The sequence below is a fragment of the Crinia signifera genome, chromosome 11 (genome assembly GCF_055691185.1).
Source record: "Crinia signifera chromosome 11, ASM5569118v1, whole genome shotgun sequence".
NCBI lineage: Eukaryota > Metazoa > Chordata > Amphibia > Anura > Myobatrachidae > Crinia > Crinia signifera.
The window spans coordinates 76,523,022-76,538,593 of record NC_139227.1 but is presented as its reverse complement, the minus strand read 5'-3'; positions in this window follow the sequence as shown (position 1 = coordinate 76,538,593).

Genomic DNA, 15,572 nt, shown 5'->3' with positions numbered 1-15,572 from the left:
AAACACACAATCTGTGAATAAACAATAATAGGTAAGGCAGCATTTAGTTTTGGTGAGACATAGGCCACACCGGCCACAGATACACAAACATACGTGACATTGAGACTGTGAAGAGGTCAAGGTGACAATTCGAGGTGCATGAGACATCACAGTGAATATCAGGGATGGGTTTTCAGTAGGCTCAATGGTTAAAGCCCATAGGAACCCTCTCCCCAATTACTGGCTGTGTTATCTAGGGGTTGAAGTTCTCACATGTGTGCTGTAACTATGCTTAGCAAGGCAATTAAAGTATATGGCATCAGCGATAAACACAAGCAAAGGTTACTGTCATAAAACAAAGACTGAGCAAAGTCACGAATGATACACAGGCTGGCACTGACATGTTCTATATACACAGGAGCCATGTGAAGACCATTGCCTGATACATATAAGCAGTGGTGGCTGCCGGGGCGACAATGTAGTGCAGGGGGGGCATCACTAAGCACATATAAATAAACATGTTATCATGTATGTAATATATGTGCTAAATGGATCCGCCAGGGTTCGGCAGCACTGTACGCCCTATGTGTACAGTGCTACCGAACCCTGGTGGATCCATGCGGAGCCGGAATCAGCATAAGTCTCCATGCACACTTTCTAAGCATCTACCTAGACTTCCATTGCTAGTTTCTGGGAGTCTGGGAGCGGACTTAAGAGTATGTAATGACTTACACGGGTTTAAAAGATAAATATCCTCAACTTCAGATACCACAATTTGTCTATGCACAGGTGATGAGTTATGCCCATTCTGTACTATCATCGTTCGGGCCAAATGTTGAGCCTTGTGCTCTTGATAGAATTTTACATGCACGGTTAGATAGTCCTCTCTCGACTTCTCATATATATGACCTCTGCCGGAAGTGTATAGCGTTAGACCAACCTCCAAGGGGTTTCTTGAAGTGGCAAAACGACTTCCCTGAACTGACCATGAAAACCATGCTGACAGCATATCAGTCTCTAAATAAAACCCTAGTGTCTACCGCCTATATGGAGATGCACCAAAAGCTTTTGCATAGATCCTATTTTACTCAGAAACTTACATTCCTCACTGGAGGAGCCCCTGACGCTAATTGCTACAAATGTGGTAGTCCCGACGCAGACCTAGCACACTGTATGTTGTCCTGTACCATTGTACAGTCTCTTTGGTCTGAATTTCAGGAATATATAAATTTCACCCTTTGTATAGACTTCACCATCTCCAACTCTTGGGTATTTTAGGGACAGTGTTTCCTCCCCGGATCGAAAAAACTTTTCCCCAGGTACCCGTTTACTGCTTGTCAAGCTGGCAGCGACCCCGACCCCCTCCTCAATGTCTTTGGCCTTGCCTAGAATATCTCATTTGTTCACGATGGATTGGACAGAAACCTCAATCCAAAAGGAAAACTTGACTGCTAAATTCTTTGACACTTGGCTGCCATACATCCACACATTATCCCCTCCTCTGAAAGCCGCCCTTAGGAATTCTTTCTCCAACACCACCTGGTACCTTACAGAATCCTTGAGTAAAGACCCTCCCTGAAAATGTCTGATGATTGCTATATGAATGTACTGTTGTGTTCTAAGTAGTTCTACTGACCACACACAATGTACCAATACTGTATGATCTCGACCAACCAGTTTTATTGCTTGTCTCACTTGCAATGTGTTCTATTTCATTGATTCTCCTGTCAATAAAAACTTTAAAAAAGAGTATGTAATGGCTTATGCTGATTCCGGGGCACCGTAGTGCTGTTGATCACAGGGGAAGGGGGTGTTAATCCAGCACATGATAACATGTATGTTTATATGTGCTAACCGATCCCCTTGCACTTAATGGTCAGCACTGCAACTGAAGCTACATATAAGGGTCACACAGGGTCAGATGAATCAAGCATCAAAAGTGATCAAATGGATAGTGATAAACAACCAGCGAATCAGCTCCTATCTGTAATTTTTCAAACCCAGCCTGTCAAATGGTAGTTAGGAGCTGATTGGCTGGTTGTTTATCACTCTCCACCAGTGGGGTAAATACTTAATGTGCCCCCCCCACCCGCCGCAAGTGTGGGCCTACAGACAAAGACATCATCATCATCTCACGAGCGTGTCTGCCATACAAGGAAGCTCCGCAGCGGCAGCACAGCGCCACTGGGAGAGGCTATGTGGAGGGCTGGAGACTTTTTTGGGGAATCCTGAAAATCCAGGAGAGGTGGCAACCCTAGTTGTGACAGGCAACCTGAGTAATGTTAGACTTACGCAGAGGTACATCGTGACCAATGTTTGTGATGTAATTCTTAAAGTGCAATCGCATCGTGCAAATGCAGGCACGGGATACTATGCATCACCTCCTGCATTTGCATTGCTTAAGGTTCAAATATGCCAAGCTGCTGTGATCAGCTTATCTTATGCGATCCATAATAAATCAGGTCCACTGTCTGGTGGATTGGAAAACAAAGCAAAGGAAAACACCTGACCTGCAGAAAAAGCCAGACAGCAAGTTATCTCTATACATTGTTAATGTGGTAAATGACATTACTAGCTGAAAATGTCAGTTTGAAAGGAATATCTACATATATAGAGGTAGGTATATATATATATATATATATATATATATATATATATATATATATATATATATATATATAGGTGGACAGGAATGGGCGGCACTCGGAGGTAACTTTCAAAGAAAGGGCAGTGTGGCAGCGTTAGCAGCACGATAGCAGGATACAGAACCGGACGGAGCAGTGGATACTGGTCAGCACTTCAGAAAACCACGCCCCAGTGACGAAACGCGTTGGGGCGTGGTTTCCTGACGTGCTGACCAGTATTCACTGCTCCGTCCGGTTCTGTATCCTGCTATCATGCTGCTAACGCCGCCACACAGCCGGATTGACTGAACATCTGAAGAGGACTCTAAAGGCCCCCATACACTATGCGATTTGGCCCCGATTTCACCCGATACTGGAGGATTGGGCCGAGAAATCGGGTGAAACTGGGCAAATTGCGTAGTGTATGACATCCGATCTGATCCGATGCGCGGTCCCGTGTACATCGGATCAGATCCGGATTTCGGACGGTCTGCACATAAGATTAATCATGTGCAGCCGTCCGGGGGAGTGACAGGAGCAGGCTGGGGGCGGGGTCCGGTCCTGGGTACCTGTAGGTGCAGGCTGTAATCTGTATTGTGCACTGGGAGAGCCTCATCCTCTTCAGATGTAGCGGCGCTGCGGCAGGCAGGGTCAGGTGCGGGGACCGCAGATGCAGAGAGACCGGGTGCGCGGCGCGAGAATAGAAAGAAATCCCATTCAACGGACTGGGCGGCCGCTGATTGGCTGAGAACTCAGCCAATCAGCGGCTGCCCAGTCTTTTGAATAGGATGGTTTCTATTCTCCCGCTCGCCGTGGGGACCGCAGAGCAGCGGGAGAATAGAAACCATCCTTTTCAAAAGACTGGGCGGCCGCTGATTGGCTGAGTTCTCAGCCAATCAGCGGCCGCCCAGTCCGTTGAATGGGATTTCTTTCTATTCTCGCGCCGCGCACCCGGTCTCTCTGCATCTGCGGTCCCCGCTCCTGACCCTGCCTGCCGCAGCGCCGCTACATCTGAAGAGGCTGAGGCTCTCCCAGTGCACAATACAGATTACAGCCTGCACCTACAGGTACCCAGGACCGGACCCCACCCCCAGCCTGCTCCTGTCACTCCCCCGGCTGGTCCCCACTCCGACCCATCCTGCCGCTCCACCCCCCCCCCCCCGCCTGCAGCGGATTTTTCATGTGATAAATCGCAACCGATTTATCACATGTAAAATATGGCACATCAAGTGCCAAATGTTATCAAGCTCCCCCGGGAGCTGCCGGGGAAGCTCAGGGAAAATGGTGGCTGACTTGTCCTTAGGACAAGTCGCCCTAGTGTATGGGGGCCTTAAGATCACCTCTCCCCGCTAGTTATTTCTGCATTTGCTCCAGTTGTGGACGTGTGCTGGTTGATATGGTGGATATGCCGATATTCTATTACTATCATGTATGTGAGCTTTATACTCATTTTTTAGTAAAATTTGATACATTTGCTCATTGGTGCACTCCTTCAGTGGCGTAGCTTCAGGGGTCGCAGCGGTCGCAGATGCGACCGGGCCCCTGAGCCAGGGGGGCCCAACCCCCGCCACTGGCCTGGAAGAGGGATGCGAACAGGACGCACCCGTTCCCAGTGCTGCTTTGCGGGCCCGCGTGCGTCGCGCTGACGTCACGCGGCAAGGGGTCCCCTTCCTATTGGCTGCCTGCGGCTGGGGACGGGACATGGTCGCCGTATCTGAGCTGTGATTGGCTGCAGCGGCGAGCCGCTGCAGCCAATCACAGCTCAGATACGGCCACCGTGTCCCGTCCCCAGCCGCAGGCAGCCAATAGGAAGGGGACCCCTTGCCGCGTGACGTCAGCGCAACGCACGCGGGCTCCAACCTCCCCCTCCCTCTCCCACCGCTTCCGCGCCATCACACAGCACGTGTAGGCTGTGCCAGGACTCAGGAGCAGGACCGCCCGGCGCCCTATATCGGACAGACTACAGTGAGTCCAGTCTGTCAGGCTTTTGAGATTATGGGGAAAATTGCTAAAACTGCTGGGATGTGTAGTTCCACTGTTACAGTGGAACTACACGCCCCAGCATGCCCTGTCACAGTTTTAGAAATCCATTATCTAAAATCTGTGGCAGGGCATGCTGGGACGTGTAGTTCCACAACAGCACTGACTCAAGTCCTGTCAGGCTTGTCAGCTTTTATTTTCTTGGACCGAGACCGAGATTTTAATTTTGTTGTATGTAGGGGGGCCCCAAGCTGACCTTTCGCACCAGGGCCCATGAACCCTTAGCTACGCCCCTGCACTCCTTCTTTTCTGTTTTGCATATATATATACAGTATATATATATATATATATATATATATATATATATATGTTATATTTACAATCATATATGTGTTTTATACGTTCCAGATAAATTACTTCAAGGTTTCAGAGTAATAAGGAATAAGGAAGTTGGTTGCGAGCCAGCCAGCAGGGGATGCAGATACAATTTGCAGTAGAATTTAAACTTAACTTGTTACTTTTCATACATTGTCCTTCTAAGAAGACATTAGGAGCCTAATTTTGATGTTGTTCTAAGCAATAAAGCATACTGTACATCCTACCATAAAGAGTCCCAAGAATAGGGGCATATGGGCCATATACACAGGGTGATTTCAGACCCATTTCTAAGCGATCTGTCTATAGATCACTTAGAAATTAAGCATGGATCGCTCCATATATATGGCCTTGCACGTGTCACTATAGCCTGACTAGATTTACACCATAGTTGCATACTGCAGGAGACTCCCTGAAATAGCAGCAATCTCCCTCTCTCCCTCATTAGTCTAGCAATCTCCCTCATTTCACCTAGCCCACATTACACTGTTACAGTTTTGGGGAAAAAAGGAATGAGAGACAAATACATTTACATTGAATCATCAGCACCATCTCCCAGCACTTTACCAAGTACAGTATCTCTTACTAACTGCTTTGGGGCTCATCCACATTTGGATATAAGTCATTTTACTAGATTCCTCTCAGATGTAGCAGTACACACCCACGCTTCTAGGTGCCACATTCACAATCTCTTTATACAATCTCTCCATATATGGAACTAGACACGCCCTTTGGGCAAAGGGGCACTGCAAAATTCTACTACCGACTATAATCTCCCTGAAACTGGTTTTTCAAAGTAGGCAAGTATGATTTACACTGCATGCAGTATAAATCTAGTCATCTCCCATGTTCTCTCCATTGAGAACAATCACCGTGACAGATTGCTCAGCACACATTGGTGGTAAAATTATAAGTGGCTTTAGATACAACAGATTTGATAAATATCATCTTTTACTTTCAACAATTAGTGAATACCAATATAAGGAAAATAAACTTTGTAATTTTGATGATTTTGCATACATAACTCTTATATTGTAGTGAATGTTGTTGTGTGATAACTGTACTGTCTCTGCTCTATTGTTACCTACCTGGCTGTTGCGGCGACCAGTGGCGCCGCTGATGGCTGCCTAGGCGCTGTGAGGCTTGGTGGGAATGTTTTCCCTGTGTGAAAACTGTATTGTCTCTGCTTATATTGTTACCTACCTGGCTGCTGCAACGACCAGTGGCACCACTGATAGCTGCCTAGGCGCTGTACTGCTCAGTGAATATATGTCCCCTGTGGCTTTTATCCCCAGGGCACATCTAGCCTATACCTGTATGTGTCATGTATATTGTACTGTCACTGTTGAACTGTTACCTAATCCGGCTGGTGTTAGGATCGTTTGGTCTACAACAACTAGGTCGACAAGCATTAGGTCGACACCCCTAGGTCGACATGCAGCAAGATCGACATGGGTTTAGGTCGACAAGGGAAAAGGTCGACACGGGTCTAGGTCGACATGGGTCTAGGTCAACAGGACATTAGGTCGACATAAGCATTAGGTCGACATGGGCAAGGTCGACAGTCAAAAGGTCAACATGGGGTGTTTCACTGTTTTTTTACCTGAACGTCAACACTTTTGACATGGACACAGTTTGAAGTACACCGCACTAACTTCGCTCACGATGCTTCGGGCACGGTGCCTCGCTACGCTCGGCACACTATTTTATTCTCCCACCACGCCCTAGTGGATGGTAGGGCATGAAATACCGCCTGTCGGTGAAAAAAACCCAGTGAAAAACCCCATGTTGACCTTTTGACTGTTGACCTAATGCTTCTGTCGACCTAATGACCTGTCGACCTAAACCCATGTCGACCTTGACCCATGTTGACTTAAACCCATGTCGACCTAATGCTTGTCGACCCAGTTGTTGTAGACCCAATGACGGTATCCCTCCGGCTGTTGCACAGCAATCCAAATCTAATTCCTAGTATACGCACAGGTATACCTGGCCAATAAAGCTGATTCTGATTCTTTGTAAAGGACCAAGGTATATAACTAAGAAGACCTATTGTAATACAGTACGTGCTTGATTCCTGGAAAACAGACTTCTGGAGTGGAATGTAATGTCGTCTGAGTGTGGCGGCCATGCGGGATGCCGGCTGAACTCAGACTTTTTAAAAAAGGCAATCAATTACAATGCATAGCTTTGCCTTAGAAGTGACTGACCCTTTAAAAAAGTTCTGAGTTTGGCCGGCATCCCGCACTACTGCCAAACTCGGGCGGCATACATTGCACCCTTGTTTTGAAATGAGCATTTGCATATAATTATTAAGAAAATGAAAAGGACTTTCAGACTGTTACATTCTGGCGTTGTCACCTTTGTGGTTTCCTATAGTTAAAGCACCATCTGCCCTGAGAGTATGCGTGGGTCAATTTGCCCCCATATACACCAGGATCTTCAACAAATCACTGGAGCTACGCAAGGTTCTCTCCTGCCTCAAAAGTTCTACTATTGTTCCGGTCCCTAAGAAATCCACTATTACAAATCTGAACAACTACAGCCAATAGCTTTGACATCTATGATCATGAAAACATTCAAGCACCTGGTACTGACCCACCTGAAAGCTGTTATTGGCCACCAGCAAGACCCCCTCCAGTTCGCCTACCGATCAAATCGATGCATTGAGGACGCAGTCAAACTGGGCCTGCACTACATTCTGCAGCACCTGGATATGCCTGGTACCTAAGCAAGGGTTCTGTTTGTCGACATCAGCTCAGTTTTCAACACAATCATCCCCAACATCCTCCACCCCAAACTACTCCGCCTGGGAGTCTCTGAAGCTACCTGTTCTTGGATTGTGGACTTTCTGACTGATAGAAAACAAGTTGCGAAAGCAGGGGAATTCCCCTCCCAAGTGCGGCCCATCAGCCCCAGGGCTGTATACTCTCACCCCTGCTCTTCTCCCTGTACACCAACAACTGCACCTCAGAGGTGCAATCAGTAAAGACGAATTGCCTACAGACAAGAAGAGTACCGATTGGCCCGGTGGTGCAGCAGCAATTATCTAGAGCTCAACCCACTCAAAACCATCGAGATGTTAGTGGACTTTAAAAAGAATTATGTTGGTGTTTCTCCGCTAACAATTGCTGACAATGTGGTGTCGCTAGTGGACTCTTTCAAGTTCCTAGGAGCCACAATCTCCCGGGACCTTAAATGGGGGCCCAACACTGATACTGTTGTTGGAAAAGCGCAACAGAGGCTGTTCTTCCTTAGGCAACTGAGGAAGTTGAATATCCCACAGAAGCTTCTGCTCCTCTTCTACTCCGCAATTGTGGAGTCTGTACTGTGCTCCTCGATACTGGTCTGGTATGGCTCTGCCAGTGAGAGAGACAAAAGCAGACTCCAAAAGTTAGTCATAACTGCGGAGAAGATCATCGGGACGGACCTTCCCTCTGTCCAGGACCTGTACCTGTCCAGATCAAAAAAGCGGGCAAAGAAGATAGTCAAGGACCAACTACATCCTGGCCATGGCTTGTTTAACCTGCTGCCATCAGGCAGACGCTACAGTGACATTCCGACCAGGTGCACCGGAAGCCTAAACAGTTTCTTCCCTCAGGCTGTTTACCTGTTGAAACGTGAACTCATGAACTCCTCACTGTCTAGTCGCACCATAATCCTCTGCACATAATCTAACACGGTGTCCCCTCGGAATAACTTTCTGTATGACTGTACATGCTCCCCCACCTGTTTATATTGTTTATACTGTATGCGGTTTACTTGTTACCCACCTGACTGCTGCACAGCAAAACGAAAACAAATTCCTTGTATACCTGGCCAATAAATCTGATTCGGATTCTAATAATAATAATAATAATAATAATAAATAATAATAAAAATGTAAAAACTGGGGGATTTCTCAAACAGTTCATATCAATATTCTGATACATGTTTTCTCCAAGTAGTCAGGGCTGTTTTACCAGCATAACAGGCCATGGGTAAACCTATTAACTGGGGCCACTACCCACCCATACACAGTAAAAAATAATAGGATAATCAGCATTTAATCCTCCTGTGGTCACATGCTGTCTCTCCACCTGCTTCCATACAGTGAATGGCTGTCAGAAGCTGGATTGGTCCATAGCCACAGCCATTGACATTCATTCATTAGCTGGCTGCAGGCTGGATGGAAGGGAGGTACTGCTACCCCTCAACTCTGACTGTGTGTAATTCACATTTATACCTGTTTCCAAAGAAGCAGAGGAGGCATAAACAGTCCAATGGCTTCTACACAGTTCTAATGATGTATTAATTCCACCTTTTTTGGTGTTGGTTCCGCCTACATTGTATTTGGTGCCGCACACGTGAGGCCAATTCTAAAAACTTTTCCTTGACCACTTTTGTTACCAATCTGCTCCTGATCTTAAGGGTCACATATTAACAACAATTTACTAAATGTATTATTTTTTGGTTGTAAATTTCTGTTGGCCTAGGGATGACGTGAAATAAATTCATGGTACTCTTTACCTAGAAGGGCGCCAGCGATTGGAATCGCGGACGTCGGGGGTAAAAAATCGCGGTCATCGCGGGCATCGCGGGTAAATCGCGGGTACATAAAAATCGGCTGCCCGCGATGACCGCGATTTTCCCATAGGGAACAATGTTAAAAAGGATGATTGACCGCGATTTTAATGTAAAATGCCTCAATGCCCGCGATTTGGCCATAGGAATCAATGTTAAATGGGCTACAGAGCCCAAATAGGCACAATTAACCCTTAAATGTCCCCCCAAATTTTTAACGCCACCCCACGATCCACGCCAACCCGAAGCGTGGCGAGCGCAGCGAGCCTGCGAGGGGCGGCGGTACGCGTCCTCCGACCTTTTCATGCCCTACTATCCACGTCGGCGTGGAGTTGAGAATAGAATAGTGTGGCGAGCGCAGCGAGCCACCGAGCCCGAAGCGTGGCGAGCGCAGCGAGCCCCGCGAGGGGACGCGGATACCTTCACAGGTAAACGCGTCCCTTCGCGGACTTCACAGGTGTCCGCGTGGCCACGGACACCTGTGAAGCCCGCGAGGGGACGCGTATAACTGTGAAGGTATCCGCGTCCCCTCGCGGGGCTCACTGCGCTCGCCACGCTTCGGGCTCGGTGGCTCGCTGCGCTCGCCACACTATTCTATTCTCAACTCCACGCCGACGTGGATAGTAGGGCATGAAAAGGTCGGAGGACGCGTACCGCCGCCCCTCGCGGGCTCGCTGCGCTCGACACGCTTCGGGTTGGCGTGGATCGTGGGGTGGCGTTACAAATTTGGGGGGACATTTAAGGGTTAATTGTGCCTATTTGGGCTCTGTAGCCCATTTAACATTGATTCCTATGGCCAAATCGCGGCCATTGAAGCATTGAATGTAAAATCGCGGTCAGCACAAAATTTAACATTGAACCCTATGGGAAATCGCGGTGATCGCGGGCATCGCGTCGCGGCCGTTAATGTACTGCCCGCAATGCCCGCGATCACCACGATGGGCGCCCTTCTAGGTAAAGAGTACCAAATTCATATTTACAAAAAAACGAAAAACATTTGAGAAGCATTAAACATTGAAAACAATGATGATTTTCATTGAAAGTCAAAGGTTAGCGGAAATAATTTCTGTTCTACGTGAGTAAAAGAAATGTTCAGCGCCTGTCACTTGACAGTGTTTTTTGTAGCCTGAGATAGTTTCAAGATTACCAAGAATCTTAACAAGGTTTGGAACGGTGAGTGGGAGATAAAGAGAATGAAGTTATCTGCAAAAATACTGATCTTGGTGTTCATTAACTTCCACCTTAATCCTTTTCACATCTGGAGCCAGGTATATATAATTTCTGAAGGGTTCTAAGGATAGAGGGAATAAGAGAGATTACAAGAGGTAATAATAAGTCCAAACCGGTCAGGGTGCATCAACTGTGATATTAATGGTGACGGTCTGTTGGCAAACAATTTCATATCTACAATGATTAGTGAGATTGAACTGTAACTATTAAAGTTCAGTGCCCCTTTTCCCTTCTTATGAATCAGAGAGATTATAATTGTCTATATATATAAATTGTGGGAGATTTTCTGTCTACAGTTCCGTGAGGAAATCATCAACCCAGGGGAGTAATAGTGCATTGCTGGGCCTCATAGCAAAACTAAGAAATGGGCATTACTGGGCCTCATAGCAAAACTAAGAAATGGGCATTGCTGGGCCTCAGAGCAAAACTAAAGAATGGGCATTACTGGGCCTCATAGCAAAACTAAGGAATGGGCATTGCTGGAACTCATAGCAAAACTAAGGAATGGGCATTGCTGGGCCTCATAGCAAAACTAAGGAATGGGCATTGCTGGGCCTCATAGCAAAACTAAGGAATGGGCATTACTGGGCCTCATAGCAAAACTAAGAAATGGGCATTGCTGGGCCTCATAGCAAAACTAAGAAATGGGCATTGCTGGGCCTCATAGCAAAACTAAGAAATGGGCATTGCTGGGCCTCATAGCAAAACTAAGAAATGGGCATTACTGGACCTCATAGCAAAACTAAGGAATGGGCATTGCTGGGCCTAATAGCAAAACTAAGGAATGGGCATTGTTGGGCCTCATAGCAAAACTAAGGAATGGGCATTGCTAGGCCTCATAGCAAAACTAAGGAATGGGCATTGCTGGGACTCATAGCAAAACTAAGAAATGGGCATTACTGGGCCTCATAGCAAAACTAAGGAATGGGCATTACTGGGCCTCATAGCAAAACTAAGGAATGGGCATTGCTGGGCCTCATAGCAAAACTAAGGAATGGACAATGCATCTTGGGGCGAGTACTTGCGACAAGGAGGCAGGGCCTATGATCGTGGCACTCCCACGAGGAGAAGCCCATTTTTCACCTCATTGGGGGGTATGCCCAGTTAGAGCTGCTGGCCATGCCCCAGCCCCTCTGTTTTCCCGAATGAGCACAGTGTCTGTTCACTGCTACTCTGCTTAGCCAGGGGGGACTCCCAAATGCCCCCCCCCCCCCCCCCCCCCCCGCCGCAGGACACTTCCATCCAAGGATGGGACACGGGACAGTCCCATAAAAACAGGGACAGTTGGAGGTATGTGTGTGATTTATGGATACATTCATGGTAATACATTTAAGGGGGTATCCAATTACCCCAAATAAAGCATCTATTTTTCCCAATGTTTCACCAAAGTTTTTTGTTGTTTTTTTGCCCGTTATAAAGCTAATTTGGTACTTGTTTAGTTTCACGGCGGCAGCGTCTCAGTCGCAGCAGCGTCTGTGTCCCCTTGCGGGGCTTGCTTCGCTCGCCCACGCTACAGGCTCGATGGCTCGCTACACTCCCCACACTATCTAAAATCAACTCCATGCCAACATGGATAGTGGGGGTATGAACCAATTCACGTTGGCATGGACTTTATTTTAGATAGTTTTCCGAGCGCCGAACCTGGAAGTAGAGGGCGGCCATGCTGCCCCCGTGAAACTAAACAAGTACCGCTAATTTTATTTCAAAAACACACAGGTGAAATCTGTGTGTTTTCACTCCAAAATGGGGCTCCTTTTGGGGATTTTGCTTCACTGCTGGTGGCAAGCAAAACAAAATCTCGGCTAAGCCAGCGCGAGTGCTGGCTGAAAAGGGTTAATTGGATACGTTAATTGGTGATCGCAGGTAATTGGATAACACCCTTAGGGGTCAATGTATCAAATCTTCTAAAGATAAAAAGTGGTGAGTTGTCCACAACAAGCAATCAGCTTCTTAAGGCCCATACACACTGGGTGACTTTGAGCATGTTTGAGTGGCTTTCAGCTCAAAACCGCCCAGTGTGTACGGCCCAGCGGTGAGAGCAGCTGCGTGCTCACGCATCATCGCCGGGAAAGCCGCTCTTCTGCTGGTAAGACCAGCAGATGAGTGGCTTTGAGGAAGGCTTTGCATAGCGCTGCACTAAAGCATACATTGATGCTTTAGTATGTCGCGTGCAGACAGATTGTGTTAAGTAATCATTTAGGCTTCTGGAAACAAACCTTAATTCAGCCCATTATGCCAAATGTAATAAGGTGTGAGAAATGAATCAGAAGATAAGAGATTTCATCAGTTTTCCCATTTTTTTTTTAAAAAGCGGCAATCATTTACACTAAAAAAAAAACAGGTTCAGTTTGCCATGTAAATGATTGCCGCTTTAAAGAAATGGGGAAACTCTCCCAAAATCTCTCACTTTCTGATTCTCACACTATCAAGTTTGGCCCATACCATACTATACCATACCTCCCAATATTTGAAGAAAGTCCAGCGGGACAGCTCGACTTTTTTTTTGGGGGGGGTGGTCTACCGAAAAAGGTCCGTGACCTATACACGCAAAGCCACGCCCCATTTTCGCCAATGTGGGGGCATGCCAAGCAGCTGCGTGAGCTGCTGGCTATGTCCCCAGCCCCTCTGGCTGCAAGAATAGAAGCTGTGCGCTGGCAACTGCCCCACCCCACCCGCCGCCGAGGGACACTGCCTGCCGTGGGAGGGATATGGGAACGTCCCAAAAAAAATGGGACGTTCCTGCCATAAGCGGGACAGTTGGGAGCTATGCCCATACTGTCTTTTTTTCAGCCTTACTACCTGTATATGCAAAACACATATAAAGCACATGTGGATATATATATACACCCTTATTCTCGGTGCTGGAAGTGGGCAGTATCTTATGGTATGTCATTCTGGAACTTCTAATTGTCACAAACACAATTTGTCTCCAAAGTAGAAGCCACAGTGAGAGAGCTACTATCACATAGGCCTCCGTGCAGTTTGGTCTCCAGAAAAATGGTAGTCCCTTAAATACCTCAGTCACAGTATAAGATTCTACAAAATAATTAATCAGTAGCTCAGTCACTTTGATTTAATCATTTGTGCTGAGCCATGGATATCTTTTACACTTGGATCACTCTGGTGCCTTGAGGATCGGGTTTGGGAACATCTGTTATAGGCTAATGTGTTTTTCTGTCCTCTCTCTCTCGCTCTCTATGTATCTATAGGAAAAGAAGGGGGTTTGTCTACCCAAGGGTAGAAAATGGGCGACAGGGAAGGGGTGCTTTGTGGTACCAGCAGCTCACACCAAGGAAGGTCAGCATTACATGTATTTATTTTTATGCCTTACCAATTGATTTCTTATTTATATCAGTGTTTAATAAATTTTTATTATTGTGATACCCAACTGACCATACGCACTTAGAATTTTTCTTTAAAGTCATACCTAGCGCTCCACAACCCCTTTTCTTTTTTTCTCTATGTATCTATCCCTTCATGGCCACCACATAGCTCCGGCCCAACCTATTCCAGCATAATGTGTGGCTGACAACCTGTTACATTGCCATGAAATGTACTAAACAGAAAAAACACAGTTATTTGGTTTTTACCGCATTTTCAGATGCACTAAAGCCCCACCACCGTGGCTTGCCATGGGGTGTTACACCAGCTCTAGCTGGTGTAACCCCATAGTAGCCTATGGGCTTCTTGCAGGGGCTGGCTGGCAACTTTTAGCCTAGGGGGCAAGTCCAGAGCACTGGCCCATAATCAGCCAAGTCACCGTCGGAAGGAATGCTTTTGCGCGCCGTAGGCGCGCCGAAAAATTAGGGGCGTGGCCTATCATAAGGGGCGTTGCCTGTACCATGATTGTATTGTGTACCTGCAGATTGCACATTTTAGCGAACCTTGTAATACCCATTACACATAAAGCCACATGCCGTAATGCCAATTACACATTATGCTGAACACCATGATGCCAGTTACACATTACGCCCAACACTGCGATGCTAATTACTCAATACACCGCACACTGTGATGCTAATTACACATTATGCTGCACACCTTGATGCCCATTACACCCCATACTGTGATGGCAATTACCCAATGCTCCCCACACCGTAATGTCCATTACGCCCCATACCATGATGCCCATTACACCGCACAATGTGATGTCCACAGTGCCAGATATGCCCCCACAGTGCAAGATATTCCGCCACAGTACCAAATACACATATGCCCCCACAGTGCCAGACACAAATGCCGCCACAGTGCCAGATATTCTGCCACAGTGCCAAATACGCATATTCCTCCACAGTGCCAGATATGCCCCCAGAGTGCCAGAGACACATATGCCCCCACAGTGCCAGAGACACATATGCCCCCACAGTGCCAGAGACACATATTTCCCCACAGTGCCAAAGACACATATGCCCCCACAGTGCCAGATATGCCCCCACAGTGCCAGAGACACATATGCCCCCACAGTGCCAGAGACACATATGCCCCCTCAGTGCCAGAGACACATATTCCCCCACAGTGCCAAAGACACATATGCCCCCACAGTGCCAGATATGCCCCCACAGTGCCAGAGACACATATGCCCCCACAGTGCCAAATACACATATGCCCCCACAGTGCCAGACACATATGCCCCCACAGTGCCAGATACACATATGTCCCCACAGTGCCAGATACACATATGCCCCCACAGTGCCAGATACACATATGCCCCCACAGTGCCAGATATGCCCCCACAGTGCCAAATACACATATGCCCCACAGTGCCAGATACACATATGCCCCCACAGTGCCAAATACACATATGCCCCCACAGTGCCAGAT